At 40.8% G+C, this 16,451-nt stretch overlaps 1 long non-coding RNA gene across 1 annotated transcript; it reads left to right on the plus strand.

The window, feature by feature from the left end:
- Window positions 1–14,360: 14,360 nt before the first annotated feature.
- Window positions 14,361–16,003, plus strand: LOC136464552 (uncharacterized). Its single transcript, XR_010761206.1, has 2 exons — window positions 14,361–14,879; window positions 14,961–16,003. It is a non-coding gene; the product is annotated as an uncharacterized lncRNA (long non-coding RNA).
- The last annotated feature ends 448 nt before the right edge of the window (window positions 16,004–16,451 follow it).

Below are 16,451 nucleotides of genomic sequence, written 5' to 3' on the forward strand. Positions count from 1 at the left end.
AATTTTTGTATACTTGATAATAGCAAATATATAGGAGTGTTCGGTTGTAAGCTAATTTTTACCAACCTAAAATATGGGCGTGTTCAAGAGATTTCACTTACAACTGGTTTGATGCCAAAATTTTGGCAATAACTTCAAAAAATATTAGCAAGCCAATTTTTTTCTCTTATATTGGCTGCAAACCAAGTACCAACATTATTATCTCTTATCAAAATATATATTGATTTGCCCTAATATTGGTGTACCCTTATTTTGGCTTGCGCTACGATTGGTATCGTAAATTTTGGTCTTTAACCAAGAAGGCTCGTACTTTTCTCGAAACACCGTACAGACGCAACTGTGGCTGCACAGCTACGCAGCACCGCTTGCTGAGGGCAGACCCGTAGAAGTGCGCAGGGCCATGAAGGCGGAATCGGCTGATAACCGGGCTTGGATGTGGCAATGCCGGCATGTTTAGACCTTCAAACAAAGCTTTGTCTTGTCTTGTTCAGCGAGGCTGTACAGGAGGCCTATACATTTTAGGGACTGCTTGGATGCCTTGCCAGCTATTATACTACTTTACCTAACGAGAGATCAAAACTAAACAGGTAATCGGATCTTGAGCGAGCTTGCCTCGTAGCCTTTGTTGGCAAAATTTTACCTTGCTACTTTGAGAGAGCGAATTTAGCTTGCCCCGGATGGCAAGGCAAGTCTTGCTCAACCAGGGCAGGCGAGACAAGACACTTTAAGAACCGATCGATCTCTTAGTTATTGAGCTAGTTGTATTGAAGCTTGTGCTGGTGTTTGGATCTAGGGACTAAAGTTCAGTAGATGTACCATCGGGTATTTGGATACTAATTAGAAAGACTAAACATGAGCATAATTAGGCTTAATAGATTTGTCTCGTAAATTAGTCTTAATCTGTGCAATTAATTTTATAATTAGTCTACATTTAATATTCTAAATTAGTGTCAAACATTCGATGTGATAGGGACTAAATTTTAGTAGGAGAACCAAACACCCCGAAAAATATCCTTGCTAGCCTCGTTAGCTAATCTGGCTCGCTCTTGTGGGCAAGGCGAGGCTTGCTCTTGCTGGTAAGGCAGAGCAAAGCTAGCCTCTGAACCAAACTGACCCGCTGCGTTCTTTGTGGAGAACTGTACACGGTCCCTCGTTATTCATCATCTCATAGGTCGCGTGTTCGCTTCTTGATTTAAGCCTTTTTTTTTAACTGCGGCAGCGGCAGTACAGCACATCGGCTCGGCAACCCAATAATCATTTTTTTAACTGCTAGCCTGGCTTTAGCGGCTTGCTGCTGGCTGCTTGGACGGCTCGGCTGCTGCAGCTGCACCCGCAGCACAGCCTGCTGAATTCTCCGTCTCTGAATATCATGGATGGCTACCGTCTCTAAATATGCGACTGCTCGGTCATAGCGTAGAAAAGTTTCAATTTATGTAGACTATAGCCTAGAAATATGATAGTAGTAGTATAGTACATAGGCCTTGTTCGGCTGCTTGTAAAAGCAGTTGCTGCTGGCTGTCAGCATAGTGGCGGCTGCAAAGACCAGCTACCGATCAGGCTTCAGGAGATCATAATTAATCAGCACATAAAACACTATTAGTATCCACTTGCAACCCTACGTACCAAGTTGCTGTCCACATGTAAATACTCTCTCTTCCAAAATAATAAGTAGATTCTGATTAAGTAAAAATCATATAAATTTGATTTTGACCATTATATTCTCTTATAAATATGTTGGCATTTGCTAGAGAATCAATGAGCCTAATTGGTTGGCTTACAAAATTTGTCAAACCAAAGATTTGGTAAGTCATAATTTTGGCTATTATTTGGTTGGCTATTAAAATTTGCCAACCTCTCACATTTGGCTTGCCAAATCCATGGCAACTTTTTTACCTAACTTTGGTTTGACAAATCTTTGGCATGGCAAATTTTGGTCGCAAACCAATTAGGCCCAATATCACCTCGGAGCACTTTAATACAAATTTTATATCTAAACCTTGTACATGATCAAATTAATTGTTATTTAATTTTTGCAAAGTCTATATATATATATATATATAAGGCTATTCTGCAGCTGGCCATAGAACAACTTATTCTATAGCCACCTTGATTTACGATAATATTTGTACCAATTTACGATAACATGAATATGCATTTACGATACTCGTGTTACTACAACTCACGGTGATATTTACGATAATGTTATAGTGAATCACTTAGTAAGGAGTTACTGTAATCTCATAAATTAGCATGGTAATTATCGTAACTCAAAGTGGTCATATAATAAGTTATTCTATGGCCAGCTGCAGAAAAGTAGTTTGATTATCATTTTGGTACATAGGAAAGTTAAACAGATAGTATACAAATTTGTAAGTGGAAAAGGAATGGTTTCATGCAATAAAAGACACCACTATGCTGTGATATGTTGTTTTTCTCTTTTCTCCTTGTGAGCAGCGGTTGGAGTTGAACTTATGTGGAAGAGCATTAGGGGGGTGTTTGAATTCAGGGAATAAAGTTTAGTCCCTGTCACATTGAATGTTTAGATGTCAATTAGGAGGACTAAACATGAAGTAATTATAAAACTAATTACATAAGCCGTGACTAATTCGCGAGACGAATTTAAAGCCTAACTAATCCATGATTAGCATATGTTTATTGTAGCATCACGTTCACTAATCATTGACTAATTAGGCTTAATAGATTCATCTCGTGAATTAGTCATGATTTATACAATTAGTTTTATAATTAATCTATACTAGGTAGCGTGCTCGTGCGTTGCTACAGGACAACTAAATTTTTTGTACTAAAAACACACGGATCGTACGATAAGATAACAATACTGTTAAATTAAATACTGATGTTAAAGTGACATTTAATTCAAAAAGCAAAGTTCGTGAAATTAACACAGTCACAGAGAGCGCGGCGTCGCAGGCTCACAAACTCTACTGTATAGACTTTTTCGTGATATGGCTAAGATAATATTTTATATCGGCAGAAAGAATTCTCCGATATCCATTTCTTTCATGTGCCAATAAATCCATGAATAAGTTCCGCTGCATCTCCATATAATCATGTACACACAGGTTCGAGTATATATGTAAATATTAGTGCATGTCACATGGATAATACTGCGTGTCTTAAAAAATCTCTCATAAAATTTTAAAACAAAGTATGTTATACTCACCGTATAAATATGTGTGGTTTTAGGACTATTCCACACAGACATATATTGTAGAATAAGGTATCCACTTGAGTATATATTCCAAGATGTTGAATTAGGTGTTGTAATTCTTAATTTCGACATATTTTTCAGGTCAAGACAACCAATAGAGACACTTTTCTTAGTGGTGCATAATTTTATGGTGCACCTTGTAGAGTCGAGATGGCGGACTAGAGGGAGGGTGAATAGTCATTTCTAAAATTAATCGCGTAGGCTAACCAAAACGAGTATGGAATTAAAACAATCGATCTAACTAAGACTACACCCCTCTATCAATGTTCTCTAGCACCTAACAAAGATATTAATTAAGTAACTAAGGTGTCGGGCTATTTAGAGCTCACCTAATTAATTCTAAAAGCAAGGTCACACAAACCTATGCCACTAGTACTTTAAGCAATAAGGGAGCTCCTACACATGCTAGTAAGCAAAAGCACAAGGCCAACTAAGCTCACAAGCAATGCTCAATAACAAGGCAACCAATGCCAAATTAGAGAGCACAAATACTTAGCTACACAAACTAAGTAATGTGACTAACAATGTTACACAAACTAAATTAGCCACGCAAGGGAGCTACTTCCATGCTACACAAGCAAGAAGGTAACTAGTGAGCTACATAAGCTAACTAATTACAAGAGCAACTACACAAGCACAATGTATAAAAAGTAATTACAAGCTTATGTAAGGAGATTGTAAACCAACGGGAAGAACAAGGTTGACACGGTGATTTTCTTCCGAGGTTCACGTGCTTGCCAGCACGCTACGTCCCTATTGTGTCGACCGCTCACTTGGTGGTTCGGTGGCTAATTGGCATCACTCGCCAAGCCCATACGTCGGGCACCATAAGAACCTACCCCGAAAGTGAGGGTAGCTCAATGACACGCTCAACTAGAGTTGCTCTTCGCGGCTCCCGTAGGGCGAGCACAATGTCCCTCACAAAACTCTTCTCTGGAGCAACGCACAAGCTTCTTGTGGGCTTCGATGGAGACCACCACCAAGCCATCTAGGAGGTGGCAACCTCCAAGAGTAACAAGCACCACCGGTTTGCAACTCGATCACCTAGTGCCACTCGATGCAACCTCACGATGCATCACACTAGAATCGCTCCCTCACGCAATCAAATGATCACTATCAACCATATATGAGATGGAGGGCTCCTAAGCACTCTCAAACATGGACACAAAGTCCTCCGAGGTGCTCAGCACCAGCCATGGCCGAGACACCCTTCTATTTATAGCTCCACGGACTAAACTAGCCGTTACCCCTTCACTAGGCATTTTCCGGGTTGATCGGACGCGCCGATCATATCGACCGGACGTAGGAACTCAGCGTCCAGTCAATGGATGCTCGCCACGTATCGCCACCGTTCAACCTCAGTCGCTTGATCTCAACGGTCAAGTGATGACCGGATGCAGCAGCGCAAAGTGACCGGACGTAGCAACCCCAGCGTCCGGTCGTTTCTAGTAAGGTACCAATCGTGACCGGACGTATCCGGTCGGTCATGATCAGACGCAGCATCAGCGTCCGGTCCTTCTCTACCTTCTTTGTGTCGCCTACATCATTGTACGTCAGCTTGACCGAACGCACCCTGTCAGTGTCCGGTCACTTTCAGCGCCAGTGTTCGGTCGAAGACCAATGCCTGCATGCTCTCTGCCGCCACTGATCGGACGCAGGACCCCAGCGTCCGGTCACCACGTGACCAGCGTTCGGTCTATTCTATGAGACCCTGTCTTTTCTGTATAGGGCGCCGGTGGCACCATCGGACTGTCCGCACTCTATGGGCGGACACTCCGCCGGTGGAGTTTCTAACCCTTCTCGCATCCGTTTCATCGCTGAGTTGATTCACATCAACTCCAACTTCATCTCCTTTATAAATGTGCCAACACCACCAAGTGCACACCACCATGTGTATGTGTGTTAGCATTTTCACTATCATTTTTCAAAGGATTAGCCACTCAACTTGCCATGCCACTCAATTCTAGCGATGATGCAAAGTTAGATCACTCGAGTGGCACTAGATGACCGATATGTAAATAAGTTTGCCCCTCTTGATAGTACGGCCATTTATCCTAAACCTAGTCATAAACTTCTCTACACACCTATGACCGGTGAAATAAAATGCCCTAGGTTATACATTTGCCTTGCGCATTCCATTCCATCTCCTCCAATGTCAATGCAACACATGCACCAACACGATCAACAATGATATGATTCACTTCATATCATCACATGATTATATTGGTTCATCGATCTTGACTTCACTTGCTTTTTACCGTTGCCTTCGTCCATCGGCGCCAAGTCTTGCTTAAGCTTCACCGCCACGCGGTCCATCGTTCCAAAGCCTCTGACTTACCCTTCATGCTTGCAACCAGTCCATCAAGCCAAGTCTTGTCTTGATCTTCTCCACCTTGATCACATGACTCAATGTCATGTCTCATTTGCAATGAGCTCCTTCATCATTACATGTGTGAGCTTTACAACATTTCCAATCCATTTTCACCTTCATGTCATACGTTGCTCATACACATATACCTGTGGACTAATCACGTGTGTATCTCACATAAACACAATTAGTCCACCTAGGTTGTCACTCAATTACCAAAACCACACAAGGACCTTTCATACCTCTTGACTATCGGAGTAAGGACAAGCTAGCACTACAAAGGCTCAGAAAAGCTGCTGAGAAGGCCAAGGTTGAGTTTTCATCCACTATGCATACTACAACATATGTCCCCGTTTATCATTGCCGATGCTTTTGATGCAAAGCAATTCAACATTATCATGATCAGATATATGTTTGAGTCTCTTATGAGCAATCTTATAGAGGGACTCTCATCCTTTATGTGATCTACCTCAAGGATATTGGTAGGACGATGGACCCATATTGGAATATCGCACCAAAAAGTGTCCACGTTTTGTCCACGATTTATTTCCCATGAATACATATGGGTACTATGATAACACTAACTACACCAAATGAAAGATTAGAGAGAATTTGCATTGCCTACAGAAAAATTTATTTATTAAGTTCTTTGGATTCTATAGGTAGTTTTGAAATATCTGTTTGCATGTCTTACCTCGCACATATGCATAGATTAGAAATATGGGAGAGTAATTACTACCGAATGATGCTAAGATGTATAGAATAAACCTTTAAAGTGAGATATCAATCGAAGTTGCACCTTTAAGTTCATCCTTAGCACCATGGTTAGCTAGATAACACTTGGAAAAATAAAAAGCACTAGATACCTCATGAGATCAACATTAAAAGCAAGGTACTAGTATTACTTGAAAAACATACCAAGTGTCTAGCTATCATCCTATGCATGCTAGTTTTCATTTCATCAATCAAATTTTACAACTAGCATACATCACACAAGTATGCATATTGAATTTAAGAACTTATGCAATGCATGCAAGCACATGAATATGCACATATCAAATGCAATCAATCAAAGTTCATGAGCTTGCTCCCCCTATTTGTGTGCTTCTCTTGTCCAAGAATTTTGATCCATCTCTTTTCTTCAATGTTGCTCCCTCTTTGTTCATGTCTATATCCAACCTCTACTTCTTTGTTTTAATCTCTCCCAAAGCTTTTATATCTACAATCTCTCCCCCTTTGTCATCAATTTCCATAAAAGGTGTGCTTCTCATTGATACAATAGATGGTTGAGGCTTGAATTTTGCATTTTTTATGGACATCACTTGATTGTTGGAATGACACCACTTGTAGATATCACTTGTAACTTGTGCCACTTGTATCTTGTGTAGGGCTTTTTGAGATACCACACATAGGATCTTTGATCTTGATATCAATTGTGGGACACCTCCCCCTATGTGATAGCATGGGTCATCCATTCAATACACTTGAGCTCTTGTAGGTGAGGAATGCATTCTTCATTTGATGATCACTTAAAATTGAGGATCACTTGTGGAACCATCGTCTTGCATGATTGATACCACGTGTAGATATGACACCACTTGAAAGAATTTTCTAGCATGGAACCACTTGTTGGATTTGTCAATTTTGACCATTTCTTGAACATTTGCTATCTTCATGAGTACCACTTATAGGATATTACTTGTGGGTTGATCTAGACATTACTTGTGATTTTTTTGATGAAATACTTGAGTCTAGATACCACTTAGAACAAATAAACTATATATCCATTTGCATTGTTGTCTTGTGCTTGTACTCTTATCACTATCATGAGCTTCTAAGTTGACTTGAACTAAATTGATTTGCCTAAGCTTTCAAGTCCGATTTGAACCAATAATAAGCTTCTTCACACCTCTTGTAAGGGTTATCTTGCCAATATTGTACTTGTCACTTGTTGATAATCCAAATTAAATCAAGTACTTGGGTTTACTTAGCTCATGAACAAATTCATATACTAACCACTAGATCAATTAATCATTCAAGCAATAGTGGTAGGCTATGAATGTAAACATTTCATTTGTTATGCATGATCCTATGAAGTATGTACTATATGCACTAACCACATACTAGTAAGGGATGAAATGATCATGCACATTATAATGATACATTTGCTATGTTGGAGTAGAGGATAGTCACATAGATTCTAATTTATTACTCTAATAGCAATGTGAAGTCCAATTATAAGCTTGGTGAAGACCAATAGATACCATTTTAAATTCTATTCTTCACCCATATGAAATGAATACCACTTATGATCAAGTGCACTTACTTATTGTGGTTGGCTTGCTTCATCTTTTAATCAATGCTTGCATGAGAGCATTAATGCGAGAATACCACTTGAAATATCACGATTAGCTCTTTTTTTGGGTGTTGCTTGCTTTTCTTAATTAATCCTTTTGATTACTTCAACTAAGCATCTTAAATGTCCCTCGGATCACCACTTCTATGTTAACCTTCCAAGTACCACACTTGGTTTACCTACTCATAGGCGGCAAGCCCCTACACTAGGGAGAAGTGACCTCTCTCCAAAAAACTATTCTTGATACTCACTTGAAATAACTTGATTGATTGATCCAAGTGATGGACTTAACTTGATGAGTAACATTGATTCCTTCTTTAAGTTCTTTTCTTTTTACTTGCTTAAGTCCTTTTCTTTCTACCAAATGATTTTCAATAGTCACTAGAACTTAAACTTCATCTTCATCTTGAGTTTGATCTTGATCTTCCAATTTGAGTACCGAATGTGTGCAAAGTACACTCTACAAACAAATGGCCTTGTACTCTTTGCTTGTCATGTTTAAAGATCATCATAATACCAAACTTAGGTGCCTCAATTATGTATAAACATGTTTCCAATTTGAGGACCTTTCAATCAAAGCGACTCTAGATCAATCCAATATTTATCGCTTTTCTGACAGATTTTGTACTCTTTAAAGAAATAAGCATATCTCCCAAAGTACAAATCTAAATACCACGAAATTTGGTGGAGGTGTGCATCACTAAGTTATCTAGCAGCTGTAAAAATTTTAGCTTCATTTGGCTTCTATATTACTACCATATTTCAATTCTTCCACCACTGCTACATGCTAAAAACTGCTGCACTATAGCTGACAAGATCCACTCCAAAACCGAAGCATTTCTTATCCAAGTATCATGAAAATTGTACAACATCTTATACCATAAGTCTAGAGCATTTACACCAATTTTTATACCAATCCAATAAGTTTTGATCACTCAAACATGGCTAAGATCACAGCTAGCTCAGATTTTACAATATATGATAGATTTCAACAATTGAGCTATACTTCATCAAATATGAATCAAACTTAAAACTAACTTGTTTGAATACTTCCATAAGATATATATCTATTCAAACCACTTACTAAATATCATCTTATGAACTTATCCAACACAAATCAATCCAAACTTGACTACTAATCAATTATCCATTCAATCATCTCATAGCAAGCAACATTGCATATTTATCCAATTCAATCAACTCATATGCACCCGAATGAAATGATCAACAAGAGATATACCTTGGCTAGCTCATGATCGTCCAACTAGCAAGCTTCAACTCAATTATTTGCAAGTCAACAAATATATCCAATGAATTACCAACAACTTGAATTATAGCACTTGTACGTTGATAGCACTAGGACTTCACTTAATTTTCACTTGGTATCGGGTTTGATCATCACTTAGCAATACTTGGCTCAACTACATGATCAACAAGATGAATATCATTTGAACCAAGTCTCTAATGCTGATGGTACCTACAAATAATTATCCACTTTTTGATGGTATCCAAACAACTTTGGGTCCTCTCAAGTTAGGTGCAACATACTTAGGCATAGCCTTAGTATGAATAGCGGGATGTTTTGCAATAGCAACCATAGAGGTACCATTACTACCCTTCCTAAGCATAGAATCATTATCAACAATTAAAATAGACTTAGAAATATTACCTAGGGGACATGAATGTGTCATGTGTCTCCTTTTCCGGTATGAGTAGCACTTTCTCTTTGATTGAGCCTTCTCTTCCTTGCTCATGTGGTGTTTCTCATTGCCTTGCCTCTCATGGATTGCTCGAGTCTTCTTCTCAAGCTTGGCAGGACACTTAGAGACAAAGTGTCCCATACTTCCACACTTGAAGCACTTGATGTGAGCATAATCTTTCTTCTCATCTTCATTCTTGCTCATTATCTTAGCATCTTGAGTTTGTATTGGATGCCTTGCCTTTTCACCCCTTCTTGTTTTCTTCTTCTTTATTATCAAATCACCACCATCTTCATGGTTGATCTTGATTTGCTCTTGGGGTGTCTTCTCTTGCTCAACTTGTGCCTTTGGTTGAGGCTCTTCTAGTTGCTTCACCAATTGCTTGGTTGGGCATATTGAGGTAAGGTGACCCCAAGTGCGGCACTTGAAACACTTCACATGCTTGAGCCTCTCTTCTTCTTTTATCTTCTTAAGCTTCTCAATGTTAGGGCAACCATTTGCAAGGTGTCCCGCTTCATGACACCGGTAGCACATGGTATGAGAAAGCTTTCTTTGTTGTAGCTTCTTCATCTTTCTTTCTCTCTTTCTTTCACCCTTTGTCATTTTCTTCTTGAAGCCAAGGCCACATTTATCACCATAGTTTCTTTGAGTCTTCAACATGTGCTCAAAGGTGACTTTTGAGTTGTAGCACCTCTCTAACTTATTGCTCAAATTCTTCACTTCATTTTTGAGCTTATTGTTCTCCTTCAAAAAGTTAGTCTTACAAGACATAAAAGTAGAACAAGCATCTATATGCGAAGAACATGTCAAAGCTAATAAATCATCACAAGAGGTGGATACATGCTTCTTGCCTACATCACAAGGGTTAGCAACAATATGTGATTGATCAATTGATCCATGTGATGAGCTCTCACTAGTTTTGTTTTTTCCATTAGAAATCTCCATAGTGAGAAAAGCATGGTCTTGTACCAAGTTATCATGAACAACATTAAGTTCCTCATGAGCCAATTTTAGCTCCTTATGTGAACAAGTAGTAACATAAAGTAGATGCTTTTGTTGTTCACATGTGTTCTTTAGAAAATAGTTTTTATTTTTCAATTTCTCAGTTTTAGCCATATCTTTTTCTAAACCTTTGATCGTGCAACCATATCTATCTAGAAGCTCCTCATATGAATCAAGATCAATCACATTTGTATTAGATACCTTAGTGTCACCTTGTGACATGAAGCAATGTGATGTAGTTGGAGAGCTTGAAGAAACATCACTCTCATACCCCGAGCATGATCCATCATTATCACCATCAAGTGTGCATGGAGTAGCATCATCATTGGCATCACTTGTGGCATCATCATCAATCTTGTCAAGTGATCTTGTGATACGATGCTCACCATCTGTCGCCACCATTCAACCTCAGTCACTTGATCTCAACGGTCAAGTGATGACCGGACGCAGCAGCACAAAGTAACCAGGCGCAGCAACCCTACCATCCGGTTGTTTCCAGTAAGGTACCAGTCACGACCGGACGTGTCCGGTCGGTCACGATCGGACGCAGCATTAGTGTTCGGTCCTTCTCCACCTTCTCTGTGTCGCCTACGTCACAGTACGTCAGCCTGACCGGACGCACCCTACCAGCGTCCGGTCACTTTTAGCGCTAGCGTCCGGTTGAAGACCAACGCCAGCACGCTCTCTGCCACTATTGACCGGACTTAGGACCCCAGCATCCGGTCACCACGTGACCAGCGTCCGGTCCATTCTGTGAGACCCTATCTTTTCTGTATAGGGCACTAGTGGCACCGTCGAACTGTCCGCACTCTACGGGTGGACACTCCGCCGGTGGAGTTTCTAACCCTTCTCGCCTCCGTTTCATCGTCGAGTTGATTCACATCAACTCCAACTTCATCTCCTTTATAAATGTGACAACACCACCAAGTGCACACCACCATATGTATGTGTGTTAGCATTTTCACAATCATTTTCTAAAGGATTAGCCACTCAACTTGCCACGCCACTCAATCCTAGCGACGATGCAAAGTTAGATTACTCGAGTGGCACTAGATGACCGATATGTAAATAAGTTTGTCCCTCTTGATAGTACGGCCGTCTATCCTAAATCTGGTCATAAACTTCTCTACACACCTATGACCGATGAAATAAAATGCCCTAGGTTATACCTTTGCCTTGCGCATTCTATTCCATCTCCTCCAATGTTGATGCAACACATGCACCAACATGATCAACAATGATATGATTCACTCCATATCATCACGTGATCATATTGGTTCATCGATCTTGACTTCACTTGCTTTTCACCGTTGCCTTCGTCCACCGGCGCCAAGTCTTGCTTAAGCTTCACCGCCACATGGTCCATCGCTCCAAAGCCTCTGACTTACCCTTCACGCTTGCAACCGGTCCATCAAGCCAAGTCTTGTCTTGATCTTCTCCACCTTGATCACATGACTCAATGTCATGTCTCATTTGTAATGAGCTCCTTCATCATCACATGTGTGAGCTTTGCAACATCTCTAAGCTATTTTCACCTTCATGTCATACGTTGCTCACACACATATACCTGTGGACTAATCACGTGTGTATCTCACATAAACACAATTAGTCCACCTAGGTTGTCACTCAATTACCAAAACCACACAAGGACCTTTCACACCTCTTGACTATCTGAGTAAGGATAAGCTAGCACTGCAAAGGCTCAGAAAAGCTACTGAGAAAGCTAAGGTTGAGTTTTCGTCCACTATGCATACTACAACCTATGTCCCCATTTATCATTGCTGATGCTTTTGATGCAAAGCAATTCAACATTATCATGATCAGATATAAGTTTGAGTTTCTTGTGAGCAATCTTATAGATGGACTCTCATCCTTTATATGATCTGCCTCAAGGATATTGGCAGGACAATGGACCCATGTTGGAATGTCGCACCAAAAAGTATTCACGTTTTGTCCACGATTTATTTCCCATGAATACATATGGGTACTATGATAACACTAACTACACCAAATGAAAGATTAGAGAGAATTTGTATTGCCTACAGAAGGATTTATTTATTAAGTTCTTTGGATTCTACAGGTAGTTTTGAAATATCTGTTTGCATGTCTTACCTCGTATCCTAATTCAAAATTTTATAGTTTAATTAGAATATGGGAAAATAATTCAAAATGAACAGACCCAAGGGCAATTTCAGCAAGAAACAGCAAGCGAGGGCGATGGAACACGTGAGCGTGAAACCAAATGAAAGGAGGAAAAAGCTGTCCCTTTTGCAAATGCAAAGATGGGAGGTAATTAAATATAGGCAGATTTAACAAGGTTCTTAGAAATGCAAAGATGTTTTTTTTATCTTAATTCTCTTTCCTTCTGTGTTAATTCTCTTTTCTTTTGCTCGTTGCCATGTATGCTGGTGCATGCAAACATGCAATGTGTATATGGATAGCACAATAATTTTTTACTTCCTATTTTGCCGTGATTCATCTATCACATGACAGGTAATATTCAATCAAGGAGAATCGCACCAAAGGACGCAGCATGTGGGAGATGTCGTGGGATCACAGGCGTGGGCAGACGGACGAATCAAAACAAATGTCACACCAAAAAATATCCACACTTTGTTCTTTTTAGTTGTAGAAGATTTAATACTCTTAATTAGTATCAAACTTCCGTTATGATAGGGACTAAAGTTTAGTAACTATCCAAAGCATATTTTTTAGTTGACCTCAAGTCTTTCCGGATGCACCAACATTTTGTCCTTTTCTTTTAAAAAAATTATTTCACACATTTTGAAGTAGGTTTGCCATCGGCTAGAAAAAACTAGTATAGAGTTATCTAACATTACTTAGGCCATGTTCATTTCTCTTATAATCCATACTTTTCAGCTTGTTTTTTCAGTCGGAAACAGTGTTTTTCTCTCACACCAAATCAGTCGGAAGAGCGTTTTTGCTTGTTTTTTCAGCGAAGCGAACGGGGCCCAGTGTGGTTAACCAAACACATGCTGGCGACACTAGTCTAGTTATTTATTCTTCTAAAAAATGTATTCGTTGAATTTTTGTTACTTGATAATAGCAAAATATACACCATCATTTTATATTTTTTAAAAAATTGTCTCTGTGATTGTTTTTTTTTTCTTTTTGCTCGTGTAGGTGGTGTCTTCGAGCAAACCAACCTAGAAACTAGGATGATTTCTATGTTTATTAATTAGGGTATAAACAAAGCGAAATAGTAACATGGTATTGAAATTAAAAAAAATAAAAATAGTTTCTTAGATAAGAAACTATTCTACACGAAAACCAAGTATAAATAGATGTGATAGTTAAATGATAGGACAAAAAGATATGTGATTGGACAAAAAATTATTTTGATAAGACCATCTATTGGGAATAAAGTTTATACATGTAATGTTTATATGACTTGGCAAGTAGAAAAAAACTATCTCACTGTTTTTAAGTTGGAATTGCCCTTTTAACTTTGGCACACGGGTGCATGCCCATTGATGTTTTCCACTTGACCTCAAGTGTCTTTTAGCCAACATTCTTATTAAACTATTATTACTGTCCACTGTTTTAGGTAGTTTGAGGAATTGTTGCAATTAAATAAAAATCTATAAAATAAGGCTAGGGCAACACAAAGTCGTCCCAGGCAAAAATCCTAGTAAATCTCTTAATGCGCCACAACAGCCTAAGTGTGATAATACCAAAAAAGAGCCACTAGGCCTTATATATATCGTGAGAAATTACCAGGTGCATTTCACAGGAAGGGACATGAAGAAAGGTGCATCTCAGTGGGGAATCAGGTACCCGGAAAAGGCACGTGGTAGACGGAAGTTTCTCGCAATGGCGACGAAAAAAAAAAACAGTGGCATCAAGTGGGTGCCAAAAGAAAAGGTGAAACCATTTCCACCTCCACTCCCATTGTTTTTCTGTGCAGCGCCAACGGGAGACGGTGGCATGTTTGCTCCGACTTGGGAGTTTGCAGTACAGGGCTTTGCCAGCTTTGCCTGGAAGCGGAATAGCGGATCATGATGACAGCATAGCGGGTGCAAATTTGTCGCCGGGAGGAACTGGACGGTCCATGAATCGTTTTGCACGTAGCACTTGCTAGGACGCAGATTCTTCTTGGCTCCTGGGAATTCCGAATTCTCGACGATTCCGCGCAGATTTTCCTCCAGGCGACAGTACGAAATGCGTACGCTACACTCACGTTCTGCAGACGCGGCAAAGGTAGAACTTTCGCTATTACCATCTACAGTAGCTTTTCATTTGCTAGTACTTTCGCTGTTGTTTATTGACGAAATCGTGCAGTGCCCATCTCTGCCCGTCCCATCATCTCCTGCTCCACGATTAATCAAGTAATTTATTTCGAACAATTGTCCTCTGATCGGTACGCTTCCCTTGATCGTATTGACCAGCTGTGCAGTGCTTAAATTCCTCTTTGTATATAAAAGCAGTAGAAGCAGCAGCCAATGCCAGCCGTGTTGCCCATCGCAGCCAGCGATCCAACAGCGCACGCGCTGCAGAAGCTCTCGCGGATTTCCAGCGTCGCGTGCGTCCACGGAGATCCCGACCGACGGGTGGAGGCCGCCGCGCGCTGAGCAGGCGAAGCGGAGGAAATGGTGCTGCCGGCCATCGCCGTCGTCGTCGCCTCGTCGGGACAGGCAGACAGGGCGGGGGGAGTTGCAGCTCTGCCGGTGCAATTCGGAAAATGGCCACACCATTGAGGAAAAGGAAACGAGGAGTCGCTGCCGGTCTTGGCCCGTTCGATCGGCACGAGGCAGCGTCGCCATCCGTTGGATCGCCGCCCTGCATGGACCCGCCTGTTCAATTCGGATCAAGCTGAGTGTGAACTCCGACAGGAGTTTGATGGGTGGGTGGCTGCGAGCTTTGATGGACGCATCGGTCGTTCCACTCGAGGCAACGGCATGGCATGGAAGGCAGGCAGGGGCAGGGCGACCAACCACGGCCTCGGGGTGAGTCGGGGTCGCTCTCCCGCGGCATGCAAAGTGGAAGGCATGCACGCTCCGTTCTGTTGGTGCCGTGCCGTGCCATGCGAGCAGGTCAGCAGGGCTCCGCCCCGGTGGCTATATAGGCTGTAGCACTATGGCATCAGCCATGGCCGCGGACCACCAGATTAGTAGCTAGTAGCCATCATTGAACGCGATCGAAGCTGGCCCTGCTGCCCCTGGGCGTTCCGTCACTTGTGACTTGTCACCTTGGTTCGGTGGACGTCTCTCTCTGCCCCGCTGTTGTCTCGATCGATTAATTGGCTGTAACATCTATCAGTCTTGCAAAACTCCATCTGCAAAGGAATAAAATCCTGGGCGACTAAGCTCGGCTCCACTCTGAAAGATATTCTTCTTGGCCTGTTCGTTTATTTTACTTTAATTAATATAATAAAACACCTTTCATGGACCATCTAGAACGACCACACCACCGAATAAGATTGTCTTATGTGAGAGTGATAAGCACCAAGAGAAGTAATAATTAAAGCGGCCGGTATATTTTCCGTGGCGAGAAACCGTCGTGTAAAGATCATTACAGAACCAGTAAACGAGGGAAACCAATATATTGACATGAGAGTGATGTCATATTTTAGGGGCATTTGTTCAATAGTAGCCGATAAGAGCAATCCCCATTTCTTTTCATGATTTCCAACAACGAGGGAGACCAACACTTTCTAGACATGATGCAGTTTTATCCGACAACAATCTTAGAAACGATTCACGTGAGAACTGAGAAGTAGGGCAGCACGCAATTCAGATTTCAAATAATGCATTTGATTATTTATATAGCTAG

Source organism: Miscanthus floridulus, chromosome 7 (assembly GCF_019320115.1).
Source record: "Miscanthus floridulus cultivar M001 chromosome 7, ASM1932011v1, whole genome shotgun sequence".
Lineage (NCBI taxonomy): Eukaryota > Viridiplantae > Streptophyta > Magnoliopsida > Poales > Poaceae > Miscanthus > Miscanthus floridulus.